Consider the following 22904-nt stretch of genomic DNA (forward strand, 5'->3'; position numbering starts at 1 on the left):
GGCCGGTGGACAACTGGAGATGTGTATGAAGAAATATGAGTCTCAAGCTCAGAAGAAACATTTGGAGTTAGAAATGATATTTTGAGCTTTGCACAGTGGCAGTATCATAGCCAAAGAGGTTTATCCGAGGCACCATTATTGCTAATAGAAATGATATTTTGGGGGGAAAAAGGAAATATTTTAGGAAGCCATCAAGATATACTTGGGGCATTAAAACCATAGATTGAAGAGTGCCTGAGTGGCTCAATCAGTTAAGCATCTGATTCTTGATTGCAGCTCAGGTCATGATCTCAGGATTGTGAGATCAAGCCCAGCATCATGACTGACTCCATGTTGAGCAGTGGCACCTACTTAAAATCCTCTCTCATCCTCTGCCTCAGCCCTTCCCACTCTCTCTGTCTCTCCCTCTCTTAAAAAAAAAAAAAAAAGATAATAAGCAAACAAAAAATAAACAAAAACAAAAAAAACCATAAATTGAAAGACATACTTAGAGAGAGAGTAAAAATATTAAAAAGTGAGATCATGAGTAGTGTCCACATATTTTAACATGTATGCATATAACAACTATTTCAGAAGCTCCCAATATAAAGGTCTATATTTGTCTTTAAATCACTGGGCAGGTGTATATTTTTAACTAACCTATTTTAACTTAGAGCTGGGGAGAGTAAATATATTTTTTTCTCCTTTACTCTACTCCAGTATATACAGTGCTGAAGAAAGCACATGGTAGATGCTTTAAAAAATGTTGTTGGACAGTGTTAAACATCATTTCAGCTTTCAGAATCCAGTGTAGGTGGTAAACAGAGATGACCTCAATGCAGAAAATGCAATAAAAGACAGGACAGGGTTGGAAATCAATGTCTCCATTTGTAAAGAGAGAGAAAAAAAGGATGAACCAGACATTATTAGCATGATATATAAGCACTGCATAGTCCCATTTATATCACTTGTATTAAGGATAAATTGCCTGAATAAATTCTATTATTCTAAGAAATAGCACAAATAACAAGCTGACAGCATCAGGAAAAAAATGAAAATAATAATGTTGATATTGCTAGAATTGTATGTTATTTCTCTATTTCCAGTTTCATGGATCTAGTTAGGCAATAATTCAAATCTGAGGGTAGGTTTAGTTTTTAAAGTCACATTCATGGATCCAAAATGAAATCTTTCAGAATAGAAAGCTAATTATTTGTTATTAATAACAGCCTGGACTTATTGCATTCTGTGTTCCATGCTACATGCTAAATGCTTTCCATAAATTATTTGACACACACACAAAAAAAACTGAAAGATAGGTATCATCATGCTGATTTTATAGGTTATGGAATCAAGGCCACATTAGGTCATTTACTCAAAATAACACAGCTAGTAACTTAGAAGAGGCAAAAATCTAACATGTGGCTTCCTCCAGTACAGTGGTAGTGAAGTAGGAGCTTTGGAATCCAGGGTGCAAATTCCTGATCTTTTCCTTACACAGCTATGTTACCTTACACGGCTTAGTCAATTGTTCTGAGAGTCAGTTTCCTCATCTGAAGAAGGGCACAATAATGCCTACTTCACAGAGCTGTTTGGAGTATTAAGTGAGAATGTGTGCAAAGCATTTGGTACAGTGCCAGGGCCAAATAAGTGCTCAACAAATGGTAGCTAGTGACTAAGAGAAAACAGATGGGACAGTTGAGAGAGGTCAGAACCTTGGACAGCAACTTCACTTAGGTAAGCACAAGGAGGAGGCATTGAAAAGGCAAAACAAACAAAACAAACAAACAAAAGCCCACCTAGGCAAAGAAGTGGGAATCCCCTCCAGTGAAAGAATGGAGGACAGAGCTTTGGGAAGAAAGAAACAATTAGCAATGTCACACCAGATAGGATAAAAAAGAAAACATTTCAAATTGCTCAAAGGAATGGGTGGTTTTAGTGTTAAGAGTCAGTAACTCCCAGTTAGTGGCTGGTTAAAGGCTGAATCCAATTCAAAATGTTTTAACACTTACTATGTTAAAGTCACTGCTCAATGTTTCACCTGCCTTAACATATTCCTGTTCTTCCTCCTCCTCCTCCTTTTTCTTCTTTTGAGGTAGTCCCTGCTACTATTCTTGCTTTTCAAATGTAAGACTGAGGTTCTCTGGATGAAGTGACTTACTCTAGGTCACTAAACTAGCAAATAGTGATATCTGTCTTCCTTCCTGATCTTATGGAGCCCTTCTTCCTAGGGTCCATTTCTTATTACCCTTCCGATCTTTTTTTAAGAGTATGAACATGGGTCTGTGTCAATATTCTTAACTCTTAGGAAGAGATCATCTGATTGGCCAAACTCATTCATGTCTTCCTCAGTCAAATCAGCTGTTGCCAACGAGGGGATCTTCAACCTATTGAGAGACCTGCTGAAGCCACAATTAAACAGCATCCAGGGAGTTGAGGAAGAGGAATGGGATGATGCCATTTAGATGACAACCATAAAGTGGGGCATGGTTAATATATTCTACCATACTATACTTCCTGTGATGCAGTGCTATGTGCCACCCCTAAATTCTCAAGTGTGACTCATAGTCCAATGATGAGGTTTTCTAAGAAGAGGTAAGAAGATGGGGGGGTGGACAGACTGCCTCACCAACAGGACTCATTAGCATTGAAATCATTAAATCCATTAGAGAATATTAAGATGAATGTTAAGAAGGTAAATTTAAAAATGGCTTTGATTATACATTTCCTCATAGAACAAATATAAACATTCCAAATATTTTACACCATCAGATAAATGGAATGTTTCCTAGATACCAGTTTCAATGCACCATGTTAAGACCTTTAATTCAATTTGAGCAGGAAATATTGTTTAAAGATTGCTGGTCTCTTATGAGATATTAGCCTTAGTCCTGCATCTTATGAGATGGAATCCAATGAAAATATTTTCTATTAGCAATGCTCACTCAAAGATTTTAATCCATCAGCCTCTGTGCTAAACAATTCCTATGTATAATCGAAGTTAATCATTCCAGCAACCTTATGAGAAAGGCATTATTATCATTCCTGATTTATATGTTACAAAACAGAGGCAGAGAGTCTACAGAACGTATCCAGAGTTACATGATAGAGTTAGTACATGACACAGTCAAGATATGAATTTGGTTCTCCATCACTATGTCTCTGTGATTTGGGTACCAGAGAATTTCTATTATCAAATATAAGAAAGGGTTTAATAACAGTCCTCATTAAACATACCAGTTAAGGGATAGGTAAAAGTATGTGTGAGTATGTATGTGTGTATGAAAGAGAGAGAGAGAGAGGAAGAGAGAGAAGGAAAGACAGAGACAAAAGGAGAGAGAAGAAAGAAATGAGAGAGGAGGAAGAACTGAAATAAAGACAAGAGAGATGAAACTAGAACTAAGAATGATATCTCTCATCTTACTGGCTGTTACTCCAGAGGACAAAATGCCAGCCCATCTCCAGCCCACCATAATTTTAATAAGTACACACCATCCCATAGTTAACAGAGTAGAATGTTTTCCCAACATCGAAAGGCTGGTCCTGAGAAGTGTTCTGGGAAAATCTCATTGTATTACTAGAAAGGACATCTTCTAACCTAAACTGCAGTGGAGAAGGAAACACAGAGGCTGAGTGATTGCTATGGGGGAGGGAATAGGATGCAATATGGAATTCTTCTGGGCTAAAAAACAAGCTCAGAAGTCATCTAAATGGCATCATCCCATGCCTCTTCCTCAACTCTCTGGATGTTGTTTAATGCCATTTTGTCTCAAAAATCATTTACAGAATTCCAAGTCCGAGACTAATTCCTTTGTTATTAAGTCAGCTTAGTGGTGGCTTAATTACAAAAGATGATTCTTCTCTCCTCAAATCACGATCTTTCTGTTAGGAGGTTATATTGATCTAGTGGAAAATTCTCAGAACCAGGAGTCAAGATATCTGCATTCCAGGAAAAGCTCTGTCATGAATTTCCATAAGAATCTTAGTTAATCATGAAAACTATCTGGCAGGAGTTTCCACTTTGTTAAACAAAAACATCTTTTAAAACTCTAAAGCACTGTAAAAGACATCAGAAATTGCATTTTGAACCATGCAAAATAGTACAGATGATTCTGGTTCTCTTACCCATATTTCTAGCAACTACATATTTTTCTATACAATATTAGTTTTTCCCCCTATCCAATAAAGTATGCATTATATGGTTCATTCATGACTTTAAAAATATATGGCAATCATAAAGTGGGGCATGGTTAATATCTTCTACCATAATATACTTCCTGTGATGCAGTGTTATGTGCCACCCCTAAATTCTCAAGAGTGACTCATAGTCCAAATCTGGCCTCACTTGCCATTGAAAGTAAATGCCATCTCTTCCCCTCCTCCAGTAACAATTTCCACTGCAATAGAAAACTCGAAACAGTAGGTTATCATAATTACAGGCACCATGGTAGCAAGAGGACAACATTAACAGCCAATTAGCAAGATATTTTCAGGTAAGGCTCCACTTGAAAATCCTGCCCTAGCCTGATATCCAAGCTCACCAATGGAGGTGACTCCAGTTTAACTCATGCTTGTATCAGATGAGAAAACACAGGCACATTATTCAATCCAACCAAGCTGTCTGTTTAAAAGATGCTTCGGGACTGATTAATGACAGAAAGCAAAGAGGAACTGCTCAGACCTTGGCTGTCAAGGTCAAATGCACAAGCAGACAGAACCAGGAAAGCCAGAGATATTGCCTGATCTGGATTTAGGCTGCTGGCCTCAAGTTTTGGCTGGAGCCACTAGTGTGTTGTCATTCCCTCTGGCTTCTAGTCATACCACACACAAGATGGAGAGGCATATGGCGCCTTCTCCCGACTCAGTGTACATGTGGGCTCTAATTTAAGCTTTAAACCTTTTAGAATCCTTGCCAGCAAGATAAAATATATAAGCCATGATATTCTGAGCACCATATTTTGTGCAATATGCCTTATGGCACATGGTTGAATAATTTTGAGGGTAGGACCAACAGCAACTAAGTCAAGGCATATCTTTAGTAGGGGAACTTGACAGGCATGTGTGTCCCCCAAAAGGAAAGCAAAATGTCAGATTAATGTTGTTAATAATAATAATAATAATAATAATAATAATAATAAAGCCACCACCGGGTGGCTCAGCAGTTGAGTGTCTGCCTTTGGCTCAGGGCGTGATGGTGGAGTCCCGGGATTGAGTCCTACATCAGGCTTCCTGCATGGAGCTTGCTTCTCCCTCTGCCTATGTCTCTGCCTCTCTCTCTGTGTCTCTCATGAATAAATAAATAAAATCTTTAAAAATAATAATAATAGGGCAGCCCCGGTGGCACAGCGGTTTAGCACCGCCTGCAGCCCGGGGTGTGATCCTGGAGACCCAGGATCGAGTCCCACATCGGGCTTCCTGCATGGAGCCTGCTTCTCCCTCTGCCTGTGTCTCTGCCTCTCTCTTCGCTCTCTCTGAATGAATAAATAAATAAATCTTTAAAATAATAATAATAATAATAATAATAATAATACCACCACTGACCACTCATCGAGTGCTTATATGTTACTGGCACAGTGCTGACAGCTTTACATAGATTTTTCTCATCTAAATTTCATAGCAACCCTATGGGGTAGGTCCTTTTATTATCCTAAATTTTTGAAAGAAGCAACAAAGGCTCAAAAAATTAAAGCATTTGTTCCAGGTCTTGTGGTCTGGTGCACAGAGCCAGGATTCAAACACAAGCACCAGGACTCCAGGGCCTGCAAACCTAATGCTACAGTAAATGGTTGATCCCATAAACTGTGTAGTATCTACAATGCAGGTGTTATATGGTTACAATATATACACTGAATAGTAGTGCTCTTCAGTGTTCATTTGGGTACTAGCTTTGTGAACTCAAGGTCACAAAACTGAGACATCGAAGCAAAGTTGATTCAGTCAAATGACTGTCCTTTGTGCATTCATTTACTCAAACACTTATTCAACATTTACAGAATTTGAAGAACAAGAGTATTCATCCAGGACTTTAAAAACACATATTTTGGGCCTGGGGTATAAAAAAATACCAGATCCATACACTAGACTTGCTGTTATGGTTTTCACTTCCTCCTTTGAGATTGAGCAAAAAAATAATAAAAGTATACACATACACACATACACATATAGCAACTCACAAAATATTTCCCTCTTCCATTTCACAGGAAAAAAAGGAGTGTGGTATATTATCAGTTTACTGGTGGAATGTATGAACTCTAGGAGTGAGATTTTCTTTACAACAACTAGAGAGACAAAATCCTGGGGAACAGGGAAATGGAGCCTCCAATAAATGCAACACACGGGGGTGCCTGGCTGGTTCAGTTGGTAGAGCATGTGACTCTTGATTTCAGAGTTGTGAGTTAGAGCCGCACGTTGGGTGGAGAGATTACTTTTGTAAAATTAAAAAATTTTCAAAAAAATATTGCAACACACCATCCTCTGTGGCCCATGTCTATTGGTACCAGGTCATGGCTTACAATGCTCCCAACAACTGGAGCAGGGAGGACAACCCCATATCTATGCTTTTAAGGGCTCTGATACCTAGGCCACCTCCCAAGCCTTCAGCAAGCGCAGTGGGTGCAGGTAGATTGATGGCCCCAGAGTCCTGGGTATAAGGTCAGAAGAACCACCAGAACCACCACACGCCTTTCTGTTTGCTTTATCCCTCTCCCTTGGGGTCCAAACACACCCTTCTGCTGGTGAGGAGAGCACGGATAGTTTAGAAGTGGTTGAGTGAATTGACTGTGTCAATTACAGTTTCCCTGTGGGCAATTCTAAAATAAACGATGGAGGGAGAGCAGAGAACACTCAGCTAAGGCAAGGATTCCTCCAAGTGTGGTCTTGCCACAGGGGCATCAGAACACAGTGAGGAAATGATTATTAAACGCTCAAGTTCCTGAGCCCCACATAGACTCTTGGGCCAGAACAAAGTAATGTGGGGGCCTGAGCACATGCATTTGAGCACATGCAAAAAGTGGTTTGTTTGCACATGAACATATGAGCATACCTAGCTAATGGGTGAGCATAATGCTTCTGAAAAAGCTAAGTCACAATTACTCTAAGCAACCAAAGACTTCTCTATAACTGATGGAGTGGGCAACACTGCATGAACAACTGAGAAGTTTATTTTGAGTTGGCAGGATTAGACACTTGTGAACAAGCACATGAGATACTTTTCAATGTATGGTTTCCTGATGCAGATGAGAAAGCCCCATTTTGAGTCTCTTTGTAGGCACTGTGTATCCACCTGTGCTAACAGCTTCATCCCGAACGCTTGTTATATTTGGTTTTATAACATTTGCTATGAAAGCATTCATTATAATATCCATCTGACAGCTGCTGGTAAACAAAACAATTGCATGACAACAGATGGGAAATGGAACCATTCATTGGTGCAGAGTGTCACAGGTAGTTTTCGGAGGTCATTGAAAACCACACAAAACATGGAAGACTCTTAGTATGTGCACCAAGGTCCATGGTGGGTTAGATAAATAAACGTGTTGAAATGTTTCAGGATTGACTAGCTTGGTTTCACATTGCGCTTGGGGTCTCATTTGGTTTGGGTTCACCAAATTTCTTCTCAATCTCTTTTATTCCAGATCCCTTAGGAAAAGAAAATCAAATTGCTCTCTTGGCCCAAATAATATTTTGGCAATATGAAATGTATATATTTGGCCAAAAAAAAATGAACTGTTATGTGCTTCAAGTCTCCGTATTAGGAAAGTCTACATTTTGATTTGCATTTAAAGATAAGAACAATGAAGGCACACTATAATATATCCCTTATATGTACTTTTCCTCTACTTCATGTAGGGTAGTCTCATTACTCCCAAGATTTCTTTGTTTACAGCATTTTAGTTTTTAATTTAGTTACTAAAGTTGATAGCACTCTGGTAGCTGGGAAACAAGGAGTTAGCAGAAAATATAAGCAGGGACGAAATATATTGATCTTTATTTTGTTTTCCTCACAGCTGAAGGTTTTTGGGATCATACACTTCTATTCTTTGTCTGAAATAGACAATAACATCAGGGAAAGAATTGCCAGCCAGGTTTATAAAGACCGTATTTTGTGTTTAGCCATCTTTTTTTGTTAAAACAAAATCAATAGTGGCAGATACATTTCTCCTCAAACCTTTCATTGTTTCTTGGTCTTAGGGAGGAAAAACTTTTTTTCTCATGGTAGAAAATTAGATAAATAGAGAGAAGCATAAAAAATAAATCGCCCACCATCTGCATTCTTGAGATAACCACTGTTAATGTTTCGGTGTATTTCATTCCAGATGTGTTTGTGAGTATGTGTGAGATACAAGTATACACACACACACACACACGTGTGTGTGTGTGTATTATAAGCACATATGTGTTAGAAGATTTTTTATGGCATAATGAGAATAGTTCAAATTCAACACACACACACACACACACACAGCCCTAAATATTAGTAACATTTAAGAAATACCAGATTCTAGGAGGGAAGCTGACTTCCATGTGCCAAACAGTTTAACATCTAGACTTCTCCTTCCCATGCCCCTTTCACTGTTGCCCACTTTGCTTTTGCCATGATACCCACAGCAGTCACCGAGCAGGGTATACTTTACTTCCGAAGTAGGAATTAAACCCACATATTCTCTCAGTTCCCACTGGCATCACCTGTGCCCTGATCTCTAGCCTGGATTCATAGAAACATCTCCTAACTGGTACACTTAGTTCCCATTTGGTCTCCTCCAATCTGTTTTCCACAATGCAGCAGAGGGATCTTACAGTGCATGTGGGATCAAGTTATCCCTCTGTTGACAGTTATTACCAAGGTTCCCACCATTTAGATGGTGGAGGAGATGCTGGGCAGTGTGACTGGTGTCTTTACTTTCTCTGCCTCCACCTCTTTCATACCCATAAGTGCTCTTGTCCAGCATCTCTCCTTGCTCTGGGCCTCTGCTCAAGCCAGCACCTTAGCCCATTCCCCTGTTCTACTCTTCCTTCCTCTTTGTACTGCCCAAACCAACTCTTCTCTTCACTAAAACTCCAACTCCTGTCCTGAGTTACTTCCTCAGGGAGGCAGAATGCTTTTCTTGACTCCTTTAGGTAGCCCCATAGCATCCTATATTTTCCCCATCCAGGCATTCAGAGCAAAACATGAGAATGGCTTTTTAATTGTGTATCTATCAGAAAAGGGTTTCTCTGATGTACCACTGCCTCTAGCTGGTGCACAAAAATGGATGCTCAAAAATATGCCAAGAAGATATTAAGTCAATATAGCTCGTTTGTGTTACCTAATAAATGAGGCAGTAGAGCTGCAAAAAATCCAATGATCCAAGGGCTAGCTCAGATTGTGAATCATTTCAATATTGGAGGGAAGATTAGATTTCCCCAACTCAGGGCCTGCTGCACACCAGCGCTAGCCCTACTTTCGTTGGTATATTGCGCTGTAACCCAAAATCAAGCACTCGGAAAACTGACCTACTCCACCATCTTCCTTTCACTCCTCATTGGCACGAAAAGTGCCAAGGTCATTGCCCCATTCTCTAGACCAGGTCAGCATCATCTCCAGATGCAGGCATCACTATGTCAGCTTCCAGTCAGCTTCCAGCACACTTCCTGACTTCAGTATCTCCTCTCACTGATTCATAACCCATCCAAATGTAGCTGATGACATGGTCTACAACAAGCCTCATTCCTCCAAGCTTCAGTTCTGCTCCTGGACTTCACAATCCTCTACTCACGCCCTCCACCAAAATCTTCTCCACTCTCAGTATCTCTTTGTGCAGTCTTCTCTTTAACCAAGTAAGTCTCTTTACGCCCCCTATGGATGATGGCTTTGTTCTTGTATCCATGCGCCTCTGCAGGTAACAGCCCCTGTCTCTAGATTTCTGACAACTCATAACCTCTCCTTCTTCAAACTCAGTCCAAATTCCTTTGTGTCAATAAATTATCCCCTAACATCACACTCTAATCCCGAGCTACCACTCAATGTATTTTTGAATGAATTAATCTATGAAAGAGTAGATTTTAGACCTGCCATGACAAACTGATAAACGATTAAAATCATAAAAGCATTTCACCACACTTGGTTTCTAAGGCATTATTCTATCCTGTCTATAAGATCTCAGCCAAAATGAGCGCATATAAAGACATGATCATGTCAGAACAAATATTTTTCACATCCCCCGGGAGATTCTCCTCCTTCCACTGCAAGAAGCAAATATCCAAGGAAGACAGAGAAATAATAATGCCAGAGCAATACAAGATCGACTACAAGTCACAGTTATTTAGGCCAGAAAGAAGATGTGGGTCTGCCTGCCTGTAGCTCTGAGGAAGATAACACATCCTGTCACCCTTCTCTGAAAGGCACGTGTCTTCCCTATTGTTTAGGATGTCAAGGTAAGAAGACCCAAACCTCCTCCCTACGTGCATGTTCACCAGCCACACCAGTATCAGATGTTTTTAAAGATTACAGGATTCCTATGAAATTACAATGCATTAAAATAAAACACAGCCACAGTGTGTTTTAAAATAAAGCAAGTTCACAGTCTGTCTACAACTTTTATTTCTTATAAAAAGTAGGCATGAACAATTTGAACCCATACATTTATTGGGGTGAGATATCATATTCTATTTAGACAATTATGAGGAATTTGTAACATGTTCAGTGTAAGTTGGCAATCAAGCCTATCTTCTTCCAAGCCCCTGTTTGCAAACACAATACTGTTTGGTCGAGAACTAGGATACAGAAAGAGGCAGACTGCAGACAGTGAAGCAAGGCTCTGGTTTGAGTTCTGCTATTGAATACTCAAGTGGCCTTAACCTCTCTGAACTTCAGTTTCTTCATTGTAAAATGGAGATAATCAGCTTATTGTCAGTATTGAATGCCTTGTGACAGGATAAGATCACCCAGAAGGTAGGCAGGAGGGAAGCCTCGTTGGAATGAATTCAAGAGAGAATAGAAGGAGAAAAAAATGATAGCAAATATAGACACGTTTTATTTTGGAGTTTTGTGCAAAGGAGATCAGAGAAACAGGGTGGCAGATGGAGGGGAAGTGGAGTCACAGGGGATATATTTTTTTTAATGTTGCATATATTATGACATGTGCACATGGTGATGGGTGTGATCTTGTCCTGTCTAAAGGCATCAAATATCATCTATAAGATGGAGAGTCCTAAATCTGCATCTCCATGCCAAACCTTATCCTTGTTCTCCAGACTCAAAGAACTGTTTCCTTGACATCTTCCCTTGGAAATCCAATCAGGGTCTCATGTTGAGTATTTCCAAACATGAACTCCCAATTCCTTCCCCTTCTTAAACTCACTCCCTCTCCTTCCCTCTTTTCCTCCCTGAAAATCTGCTCCTCTTGCAAATCCATCTTGGAAATAAATAGTGCATCCATTTCCAAATTATCAGGATAAAATACCTGAAGAAACCACTGACTCCTCTCTCTTTTGCACATCCCACAGTTCCCTATTTAAACATGCTGTATCTGCTTCTGAAATATATGCAAACTCTGGCCATTTCTCACACCAGCATTGCCACCAACCTGGTCGTCCCTCATCTGGATGATTATAATAATACTCCCTACCCCCTACACTGGACTCCCTGCTTCTACCTTGCTCCACATGTATTCTCCACCCAAGAGCTGGAGTATCCCTGTAAAATCATATTGTGCTGTCCCTCTGGTCAACATCCTCCAATGGCTTCCTGCCTTGCTCAAAGCAAAACTCTAGGTTCATACCATGACCTTCAAAGCTCTACATGGTCTAGCCTCCCGTGAACTCTCTGACGTCATACAGTACCACTTTTGTGTCTCTCATTGCCTCACTCAGTCATACCAAACTCTTTGCTGTGAACACAACAAGCAATATCCAGCCAAATGTCTTTGCACTGGCTGTAACTTTTGTCTGGTCCTCCTCCCAGATATCCACATGGTGTTCTTTCTCACTATTTCCAGGTTTCTATTCAAATGTCACATCTCAGAAATACATTCCCAGACACACACCCTCATATAAAATAAAATTCCGGGACGCCTGGGTGGCTCAGCAGTTGAACGTCTGCCTTCAGCTCAGGTCGTGATACTGGCGTCCTGAGATCGAGTTCCAAATCAGGGGTCCCCGCAGGGAGCCTGCTTCTCCCTCCGCCTATATTTCTGCCTCTCTGTGTGTCTCTCATGAATAAATAAAATATCGAAATGAAATAAAATAAAATAGAATCCCACCCAATCAATCACACTCTATTCTCCTTACATTGTTTTGTTTTTCTTCATGGCAATGGTATTATGTGTCATTGGTTTATATGTATAAATCTGTGTTCCCAGTGCTCTCCCCTTCCTAGTATACCATAAGTTTCTTGAGGGAAAGAACTTTGGTTTTGGTTTTGGTTTTTCACAATACATCTTTAATTTGTAAAAGATTGCCAGGAATTTAGTGAGTGCTCAACAATATTTTCAGTGAATTAATATATATAATCTGACACTTCTGAGTTTCCTTTTGTCCTCCATCCTTCACTAATAAATTAGTATAAACAAATTGCAATGAAATATTATATTACATGGCTAATAAAACTATGTTATGAGGTTCATTCAAATATTTTTTAGAATTATATTTTTCACAAGTTAAATATTTTCATTAAAAAAGAATTATATAAAAATAGGGCTTCACTATATGCACATGGTTCAGTCAGCAGCATAAAAGAAATAAGTTAAAGGCTATCCTATTTAACTATGAGCTTTCCTAAATGTCTATAGGTGGTCAGAATATCTACCGAATTAGCCTTTGTACAATAAATATTATTTTAAAGTAATAGTGAAATCACACTGAGGTATATAGGCTAAAATGTGTCAAAACAACTTATATGTTTGGTAAGAGGAGGAATGGCTGAGTAAATATTAGGTCCACTCAGTGCAATGCCATACAATAATCAAAATAATTAGAAGAAGGTGGACTTAGGAAGAATGTTTATATATTGAAAAAGAGAATAAAAAATAAATGCATATTACTATTTGAACACGTAGCATACATCCATAAAGAAACATGCATACATTAAAAATAATCAAAGTGGTTGGTGGAATTATAAGTAGGCCTTTCTACTTTTTCTAAAATTATTTTGCTGTATATTAATCTAAGTCAATTAAAAATGATGCTTTGTAAAAGCAGAAGAGTAAAGAGTAAAGTTGAGGAAAACAAAACCAACACTGGATTAGAAGTCAATAAATACTATTTCCAGTGTCTAGTTTTCCAATAACTTACCTAAAGAACACAACTTGGGCAAGTTATTCACCATCTCTGTGTCCCAGTTTTCTTTTCCACAGAAGGACGCTAATGTAATAGGACTTCCAAAAAGCAAGAGTAGAAACACTCTCTATTAATCAAATGATTCCATAGGCTTCCTCAGCACATGGGAAGACCACATTTCCCAGTCTCGCCTGCAACCCAGCAGGACCATGTGACAGCTCTAGCCAAACCAGTATGATCAGAGATAGTATAAAGCACTTTCAAGAAACATACTTTTCAAGTTCTCTCTCCCTATCTATGAAGCTTGAACCAAAAGCATTCCAAGATGATCGAGTCACAGCAAGAAGAAGCCTAGACTCAGGGAAAAACCCAATCTCATCAGACCACAATGACAGCAAGGCATAAATGTTAATTACATGACACCTCAAGATTTTTGTGGGTTGATTACATACACTTAATATTGCCTATTGTTTCAGTCCTTCTAGGCTGAAATAACAAAAACACCATAAACTATGTAGCTTATAAACAACAGAAATTTATTTCTCACCATTCTAGAGACTAACTAGTCCAAGATGAGATTAGACTTGATGTCTGGGGAGAACCTGCTTCCTTACTGACGTCCCTCTGCTCACTGTGACCTCACATGGTGAAGGGAGTCAAAGGAGTTTTTTCAGGTCTTTTTTTATAAGAATACCAATCTCGTTCACAAAAGCTCCACCCTCATGACATAAGCATCTCCCAAAGGCCCCATCTCCTAACATCACATATTGGGAAAACTTTAAAGAAAATCCTAAGTGGCCTCAAATAAGAACTCTGACATCAATACGTGGGGATTTGTCTTTCTCATACGAATAAATAGTGACAAACTATAATTATTATTTTTTAAATGTTTTCCAATGTGCTAAGCCCTTTGCTGGATTACAGAAGACAAATGCATATTAAGATGGTCAGAACTGACAGCTATGGCTCAGTGAGGAAGGCAGCAAATTCTTTCTCCAATAAAACTATAAGGCTAGACAAAATTGACCAAAACCACCACAAAACAATATTTCAACACTCAAAAAATTAACCAAAAACGTCCAACAGTTTGAGAAGTATTTATTTACCTGAAAAACTACTGGGCTTTAAGGTAATAAAAATGGGAATCTTTGGTGTTCTAGATGGGGAGGTGGGAAGGGGGGACAGTGCTGCTCCCATCCCTAGTTAGGAAGGCTCTGACTGGTTTGGGCAGACTATGACTACTGGCAGCCTTGCTACCACAGTCAAAAAGGACTGACTCAATTTAAAATTGAGAACACTGACTAAATCCAACAGCATCTCTGGAGAAAGCCAACAGCATAAATGGCTTGAAGTTGTGGTTGGGGCAATCATATTTCAAATTGAGACCATGTACAGGTTCACTGAAGACTATAGAAGACTGATGCTATCCAAATATTCCTGATTGATCCTGAGGCAGTGTGCAGATAAAGCAGCAATGTAAAAGGGCTCAGCAGAAGAAAAATACTTGCAAAGACTTGAAAATAACCTGAACACTAGATACACTTCCCTACGTGCCCCTCGACAGAGAACAGTAGCCTTCTTATTGCTCAAGGTGCTGAAACACAAGCCTTAGTTCAATTTTTGGCTGGCTGTTAAACTACAGAGACAATGGATAAAACCCTTGGAAACCAAGGTTTAAAACAAAAGAAACAGAATAACAGCAACAACAAAAACAAGGAATGAACAAAGACATCAGTGGCCACATACCATGGGGGAAACAGATTTCACAGCTTTAGCCCAGGCTAAAGCTTTATAAACAAACAACAAAATCAGCAACAATTACTATCTGGGGAACACCAGAATTCAGAGTCGCTACATTGATATCTAAATATCTACTTTCCAAGGAAAAAAATGATGAGAGATGTGTAAAAAACAAAAAATTGTGACCAATACTTGGGAAAAAGCAGTCAATAGATACAACCTATGAGTATTACCAGATGTTAGATATAGCAGAAAAAGACTTCAAAAACATTTTTTTTAAAGATTTACTTATTTATCTGAGAGAGACAGAGAGTGAGTAAGCAAGTGCATGAGCTGGGGGAGGGGCAGAGGAAGAGGGAGAGAGAATATCTCAAGCAGACTCTCTGTTGAGCACAAAATCCATCACAGGGCTCAGTCTCACAACCCTGAGATCATGACCTGAGCCAAACCCAAGAGTCAGATGCTCAGCTGACTAAGCCTTCCAGGTGCCCCCCAAAACACCTTAGTATGGTAAAAGAACTAAAGGAAAAAATTACACTAAGAATCATAGTATCAGGGATCCCTGAATGGCTCAGGTGGTTAAGAATCTGCCTTTGGCTCAGGTCATGATCCCAAGGTCCTGGGATCAAGCCCCACATCCTCTGCTTCTCCCTCTCTCCCTACACCTCTCCCCCTGGCTTACACTCTCTCTCTCTCAAATAAATAAAATCTTTATTAAAAAAAGTCAAAGTATCCAAATGATGAATCCAAAACAGAAAGAAAGAATAAAATAAAATGGGTTATAGGAATACTTTGGACTATTGCATATTTTTTAAAGAAAATTAGATAACCAGGATAAAATGGAACAATTCCTAGAAAGATACAAACTACAAAAATCAAGAAATAGAAAATCTGAACAGACCTATATCAAGTACAGAAATTAAATTAGTGAGCAAAAAACTTCCCACAAAGAAAAAACCTAGGACCAGATGGCTTTGCTGGTGAATTGTACCAAAATTGCAAAGAATTAACAACTCTTATAAATCTCTTCCAAAAGGATGGAAAAGTAGCTAATACATCTCAACTCATTTAGTGAGGTCAATATAACCCTGACATCAAAACCAGACAAAGATATAACAAGATAAATATAATATCCATTATAAATATAGATTCAAAAATTCTCAAGAAGACACTAGCAAACCAAATCCAGCAACACGTGAAAAGAATTTTCAACCATGACATATGAAAATCTGTCAGTGTAATATGTGACAATAATAGAATGACAGACAACATGACATGACCATCTCAATAGATGAAAAAAAAAGAATTTGACAAAAACAGAGATCCTTTCATGATTAGGAAAACTCAACAGTCTAGGAATAGAAGGGAGGTACCTCAAATTTATAAAGGGCATCTACAAAAAAGATGCAGCTGGTATCATATGAAATGGTGAAACCCAAACTCTGCAGCTCTCTAATTCCTGACCACAGAAACTATGAAAAATAATAAATGTTTCTGGTTTTGACACATTAAGTTTTGGGTTAGTTTACTTCATAGCAATAAATAATAGCAATAACAATAATCATATGAGAAAGTGGGGGAAGAAGAGGAAAAAGTGAAGTAGCACCATTAGTAATAATAGTTGTGATGATGGTGGTGGTAGTTGTGGTTGCCATATAGACTGTGGGACTGATATGTCAGTGACTAGCATACCACAGCCTCTAAGCCTCTAAGGCAAGGCTCCAGACTGTGAGATGAGGTGGATGTTGGAGATCAGCCCCTAAAAGATGGCCCAAGCCCAAGGCATCAGAGGATTCCAAAGTGCTCTGGAATCTCCAGCACTTATAGTCCTCCTAAGGTCAGAATTGGTCCTACACAAGAGGAACAGTACCTGAAAAGATCAAATGGCCCCAGCTGTGGAATTAGGTGACACAGGAGAGGGGATTGGGATCCAGCCTTTCAGAAAGTAAAGTAGAAGTGCCACTAAAAAACAACACGTGTTCTCAAGAAAATGCCTGCATCATAATCACAGAGCCTGAGAACATCAGTCCTAAACAGGTAAAGGAGGAGGGAACACGCACGTAGTCCTCACTTCTCTAACACAACCACGAGTTGTTCAACAGTTGCTTTAAGGGTACCCTGCTATCACTGGGGTCCTGGATTTCTAACCACTTCCACCCTCCTTGTGGTAGGACAGCTACTCTTCCAGTGCTGTTCTTACCACATATCCTGATGTTTCACCTGAACCAAACCCATGATCTCCCGATGGTTTCTTGGCACAGTATATCTACATGTCTTCAGTCCTTCCAAATACAGACAAGTGATTTTCTGAGTTAAGTATTTTGACTTCTAATTTGGTGTAGACTTTATCTCTTTGTTTGAAGATGCTCAGCTATGAGAACGGAAGGCTCCTTAATGACAGAAAATGCTAATCTAGATCTACTTTACCTTCATTCACAAGTGAAAAAAGACAAGTCATTGCTAAAGAGACCAATTAAGGTTAGATTTGGGAATTTTATAATTAATCATAGATATTTTAATCCAGCCATGACAACTAACAAAAGTATATAAATAAAAATCTTAGAGGACTACATGTCCTCTAAGGATCCTCTTGACTCAAAGATTCTAGATTCAAAGATTCAAAGCAAACTGTGGACGATACAAGGGCATCTGAAATAAACACATTCCTTCTCATACTGCTTTTAAAATATGCTTTTATTTGCAGCCAGCCATCAATGATGGGAATTCAAAACATATTTGGAAAATACTTAAATACTTGATTTCCTGAATCCACAGATACAGAAAACAAAAGGTGAACAAGAAAAAAATGACCTCCATAAATACGGCAAGGTCACAGCCTGATGCCCAGATTTCCATGACTGTAACCAAATATTTCTAATACTCTGTTTTTTGGGTAAGGAAACAATCATCACATATAAGGGAAAAAAAGAAGATCCTAGAACATCAGTGTATCAAAACAAAGTCAATTCAAAGTTATTAATTTTAAAATCGTAAAGTATCCAAAATGTTAAATGGCTCCATCTTCAGGGTAAATGTGAAAAAGCTCTATTTTTTTGAGCCCTGAAAATGAGGAGCGATTTCAGGTCTTTCCTGAATTAGATGGATGTAGCTGTGGTCTGATATCCCCATGGCTCTAGCGATTGGAGTTGCATAATCAATTCTGCCTGTGAGCAGTGTCCACAATGACTCTGAAAGTGTCCTTAACCGATTATGCGCTTGGATATACTCATTCGTAATTCAAACTCTCATGATATTCAAAACACCAGTGAGTAAAGTAATGCTTTCTCTCCAAGGGCATCTGTCAAGTTCTTTCACAGATGTTCTCTCAAGCATCTTTATATCTTACTGGGACGACAGTGAAGGGAGCAGGTACTGTTTTCCTCCTTTCCCAGAAGGAGAAATAGGATAGGAACCTACACTATTTTATAAGATAGCTCTTGACCTTGAATACAATATACATACATTCGCTACAGAATGATATGAAAATTGTTAAACACTACTATTCACATATTATAAGAAGATAAAAACATATAGACCATATCTTCTGTCCCCTAAATCACAAACCAATAGTTCGACGTGAAATAAATCCATTAAGGTGAGAACTGGAAAATTACATAGTAAACTGATAATGACCATAGTAGGAGTAGGAAACTGCAGAGTGCAGGGGGAGAAGGAACCAAGACACTGGGCAGGAAAATAAAAAGTTATGTAGTTTTTGATGGTATATGAGTGGAGTAGTGGAAAACAGCAGGGAGCACAGCTGACTTTAAAAAAAATAAGGAATGAGACTCAGTTGTCTACTTCTATAATTAAGAGAGGAACCAACACTGGATTTAAAAAAAACAATTGTAAATAATGAAAAATATGGCATTTCTCAGTTCTTTATTATGATTGTCTTATTATTTCCAGCCACTAAAATAAACCAATGGATGCAGACAGAAGTTGACATATCTCCACTTGTAATAGTTATCACCATATGTTCAATGCACATAACAACAGCATTGGTGCTACCACATTTTAAAAAAAATTAATTGGTTGCCTGTTCTCATGGAGATCATAGCCTAAATGAATCCTTCTTGGGGGCAGCTGAGGCTGAAAATGTGCTCTCCCATTACATGTGCCCCCCCCCTTTTTTTTAAGATTTTCTTTATTAATGAGAGACATACAGAGAGAGAGAGAGAGGCAGAGACACAGGCAGAGGGAGAAGCAAGCTCCATGCTGGGAGCCTGATGTGGGACTCAATCCCGGGTCTCCAGGATCACGCCCTGGACCTAAAGTGGCACTAAACTGCTGAGCCACGTGGGCCGCCCCCATTACATGTGCCCTTAACACTGTTCTCCATTTATTAAGAAAAGTAAATGTGTGTTCATCTGGTTTTAGCTCATAACCAATGCAATATCTTGGTCAGATTTAAAAAGAAAGACAATGACCTAAGAATCTCTGTTACCAAATAACAATAATGATGATTACAATAATTGTCATTACGGCAAACATTTATTGAGCTCTTACCATGTATTAGAAATGATGCTTTCATTTCACTAACATATCATTTAATCCTTGCAAAGACTCTACGAGATTATACACCATTATTGCCCCTTTTTACAAATGGGGAAATGGAGGCACGGAGAATTGAACTAAGATATTAAAAGTCACCTGCTAATTTGGAGCTGGAACTTGGAACTCTGACTCCAGAAATAAGCCCCTCCCCATTAAGCCAGTAGTCCTCTACCCTGGCAAGTGCTCACTTGGCAAGGTTGTAGGGAAAAACCACCAGTACCTGGGACCCTCTCTCCCAATCTGTTTTTTGTTTTTGTTTTTTTTTTAAAGATTTTATTTATTTATTCATAAGAGACAGAGAGAGAGAGAGAGAGGTGAGACACAGGCAGGACGAGAAGCAGGCTCCATGCAGGGAGCCCGATGTGGGACTCCATCCCAGGATTCCAGGATCACGCCCTGGGCTGAAGGCAGGCACTAAACGGCTGAGCTACCCCAGGGATCTCCTCTCCCAACCCGTTAAATCTGAATTCCGGCGGGGGTTGAATTTCCTTTCCCCAATTACTCCATGTAATTCTAAGGTGCAGTCTAAGCTGTGAGCCTCTATGTTAGGCTATCCTCTGTCCCTGTTACGTAACTCTGAAAATTCCTGATGGTTTCCATGTGTCCTTCTCTTGTCATCCAAAGAATATTTCCAAAAGCCTTGCTATTCAGTCTGAAGCCTGCAGGCCAGCAGCAGCAGCAGCAGCAGCCCCAGGGAACTAGCTAGAAATGCAGAATCAGAGGGCTTACCCCAGACCTACTGAATCAGAATCTGTATTTTAATCAGATCCCCATATGCACATTAAATGTGAGTACTACCCCAAAGTGTACCCTAGAGAGGAAACACTGGTTCCTAGAGGGATTAATAGACGTTATGAGCAACAGAAACACAGCAATAACCACCACCTTCACCATGGACCTCCCACCCTCTGCCAACACACACACACACACACACACACACACACACACACACACACACCAGCCCTCAGCAAGGGTTCTGGGACAAACTGGATTAAACAAAGTCAAATTACTTTCTCTACTCCAGGCTCCAGCTGAACCTATAATGTTAAAATACTAATGTGCATCGTAAATCTCCAAGAGGAGAAGTTTCCCAAATATTTACGACTGTGGTACCCTGTAACTCAGAACTCCTATTAACATCTTTTGCAGACAATGTGTTCCTAGGGACATATTATGGAAAATATTTATTCAGAAGAGATGATCTTTTTTTCTTACCTCAATGGCTATCCTACACACTTTTCATAGTTAGGTACTGGCATTTGCTTATTCCTATGAATATTGGTAGTAGTCATGGAATCATACTAACCTTTATCAAGCTTTTTTTTGTGTGTGTGTATAAAAGGCACAGTTCTGAGTGCTCACATGGTGTTAACTCGTCTAATCTTTATAACCACCCTATTAGATATCTGTAGTTTATGTTACTGCTTTATGATGAAGGAAACTGAGGAACAGATGAGTTAAATTGCTTTCCCAAGGTCACACAACTCATAAATGCTGGATGCAAGATTTTAACCCTGGCCATCTGGCTTAGAGCCTTCTTTTTAATCACTAAACTATTGGAAAATGGATTGATTACCTACCCAACTACTTTCAAAGACATCCTTAGATTGGCCTACAGAGGCTCTGAGCTTGGCTTATCAGTCTGAACTTTTAACCAAAAGGATACAAAAGAAGACAAAATCTACGTCACACACTCAAGCACACTCATCTACCAGGAAACCTGGGTGCTGACATTCAAAATAATTTCTTAAAGAAAATGAAGTGTCAGAGTAGCCCTCAATGCCAGTGTTCCTACGGCAGACAGTAACTTTTATATTCTTAACACACGACACACTTTGCTTTCTGATGGGACACACTAGTGGGGACTATGAGGTATCGATCTTTTAGTCCCTCTGCCACTTGGTCTCAAACAACAAATCAGCAAATCCAAAGAATCAAAGCAAAGCAACAAGATGATGCCAACTCATGGATGCTCAAACCAAGCCAGAACACTCCATAAGCTTGTCATGAGGTTAAAAAAAAAAAAAAAAAAGACAGGCTCTTGGAAGCCCATAGCTGCAAGTCAAGAACCTGCATTGTTTTTGCAGCTCCCCTAGGTTTAGGCATCACTGTGAATCACTCAGCAGAAGATTAATGACTCAAAATGAAACAGAACTTTCCTCAGGAATATAATCAGTAAAACAAAACAAAACAAAAAACAAAATAAAAAACAAAACCAAGAACCAGGCTCAGACATGAAGGCTAGTATGGATCCACTCTACATATCTAAAATAACTCTGCCTCTTTTTTCTCCAGAAGGAACACTAGAGCTAAGCAGCCAAGGAGAAAGCATCCAGAAAGAATATTCACTGGTGAGCAGCACTTTGTGTTTGTTGTTGTTGCTTTTAATTTCCCCTTGAGGGCTGGAGTGTGCCTGTAAAAAATGCACAGCACTAACCAAGGTCTCTTTCATGTGCTGGGTATCCTGCTATGCACTTTAAATACATCGGATCTTTAAATACTCACAATTCATTCCTTTGACAAATATTTGAGAGTTTACTTTGTGTCAGGCACTGTTCTAAGTGCTGGCAGTTGTGGTAGGCAAAATAATGTCCGCCCTCCCCAACAATGTCCACATTATAACCTCCAGAATCTGTGAGTACATTACCTTACTGAATCAGAAAGGACTCTGCAGCTATGGGTAGGTTAAGAACTTTGCAATGGGAAGAGGAGCCTAGATGATCCACGTGGACACAATGTAATCACATGGGTTCCTGAAAGCTAAGAACTCTGCCCAGCTGTGGTCAGAGGGAGACTGGCTAGTGAAGAAAGGCACGGAGAGATGTTATGTCTCTGGCTCTGAAGATGGGAGGCAGGAGCCACAAGCCAAGGAATGTGGGTGGCCTCAGGAAGCTGGAAGAGGCAAGAAACAGATTCTCTACCAGGGCCTATGGAAGGAAGAGCTGCACACACCTGGTGCTTGCTCAGTGAGACCCATGTTGGACTTCTGATCTACAGAACTGTAAGACAGTAAGTTTATGTTGTCTTAGCCACCAGATGTGCAATAATTTGTTACAACAGCAATAAAAGATAAGTATAACATAAAAAAAAAATACCTTGCTCTCCCAGAGCTTACATTCTAGTAAAGTACCCTATCAATATTATTATCCTGATTTAATTTTTTAAAAAGATTTATTTATTTGGGAGAGGAGAGAGAGCACATGCACACGAGCAGGAGGGGCAGTGGGAAAGGGAGAGAGAAACTCAAGTAGATTCCCCACTGAGCACGGAGCCCTATGTGATGAGGCGCTCCATCTCACGACCCTAGGATCATCACCAGGGCCAAAACCAAGAGACGGAGGCTCAACCAACTGCACTACCAGGTACCACTATGA

The 22904-nt window shown here is 39.4% G+C and overlaps 1 protein-coding gene and 1 pseudogene across 16 annotated transcripts in view; one reads left to right on the top strand and one right to left on the bottom strand.

The window, feature by feature from the left end:
- Positions 1–22904, bottom strand: part of RBFOX1 (RNA binding fox-1 homolog 1) — a 2027925-nt gene that overhangs the window by 1269164 nt on the left and 735857 nt on the right. The gene's annotated exons all lie outside the window — the stretch shown is intronic.
- On the top strand, positions 85–152 carry LOC140598414 (U4 spliceosomal RNA; annotated as a pseudogene).

This window comes from Vulpes vulpes, chromosome 3, assembly GCF_048418805.1.
Source record: "Vulpes vulpes isolate BD-2025 chromosome 3, VulVul3, whole genome shotgun sequence".
NCBI lineage: Eukaryota > Metazoa > Chordata > Mammalia > Carnivora > Canidae > Vulpes > Vulpes vulpes.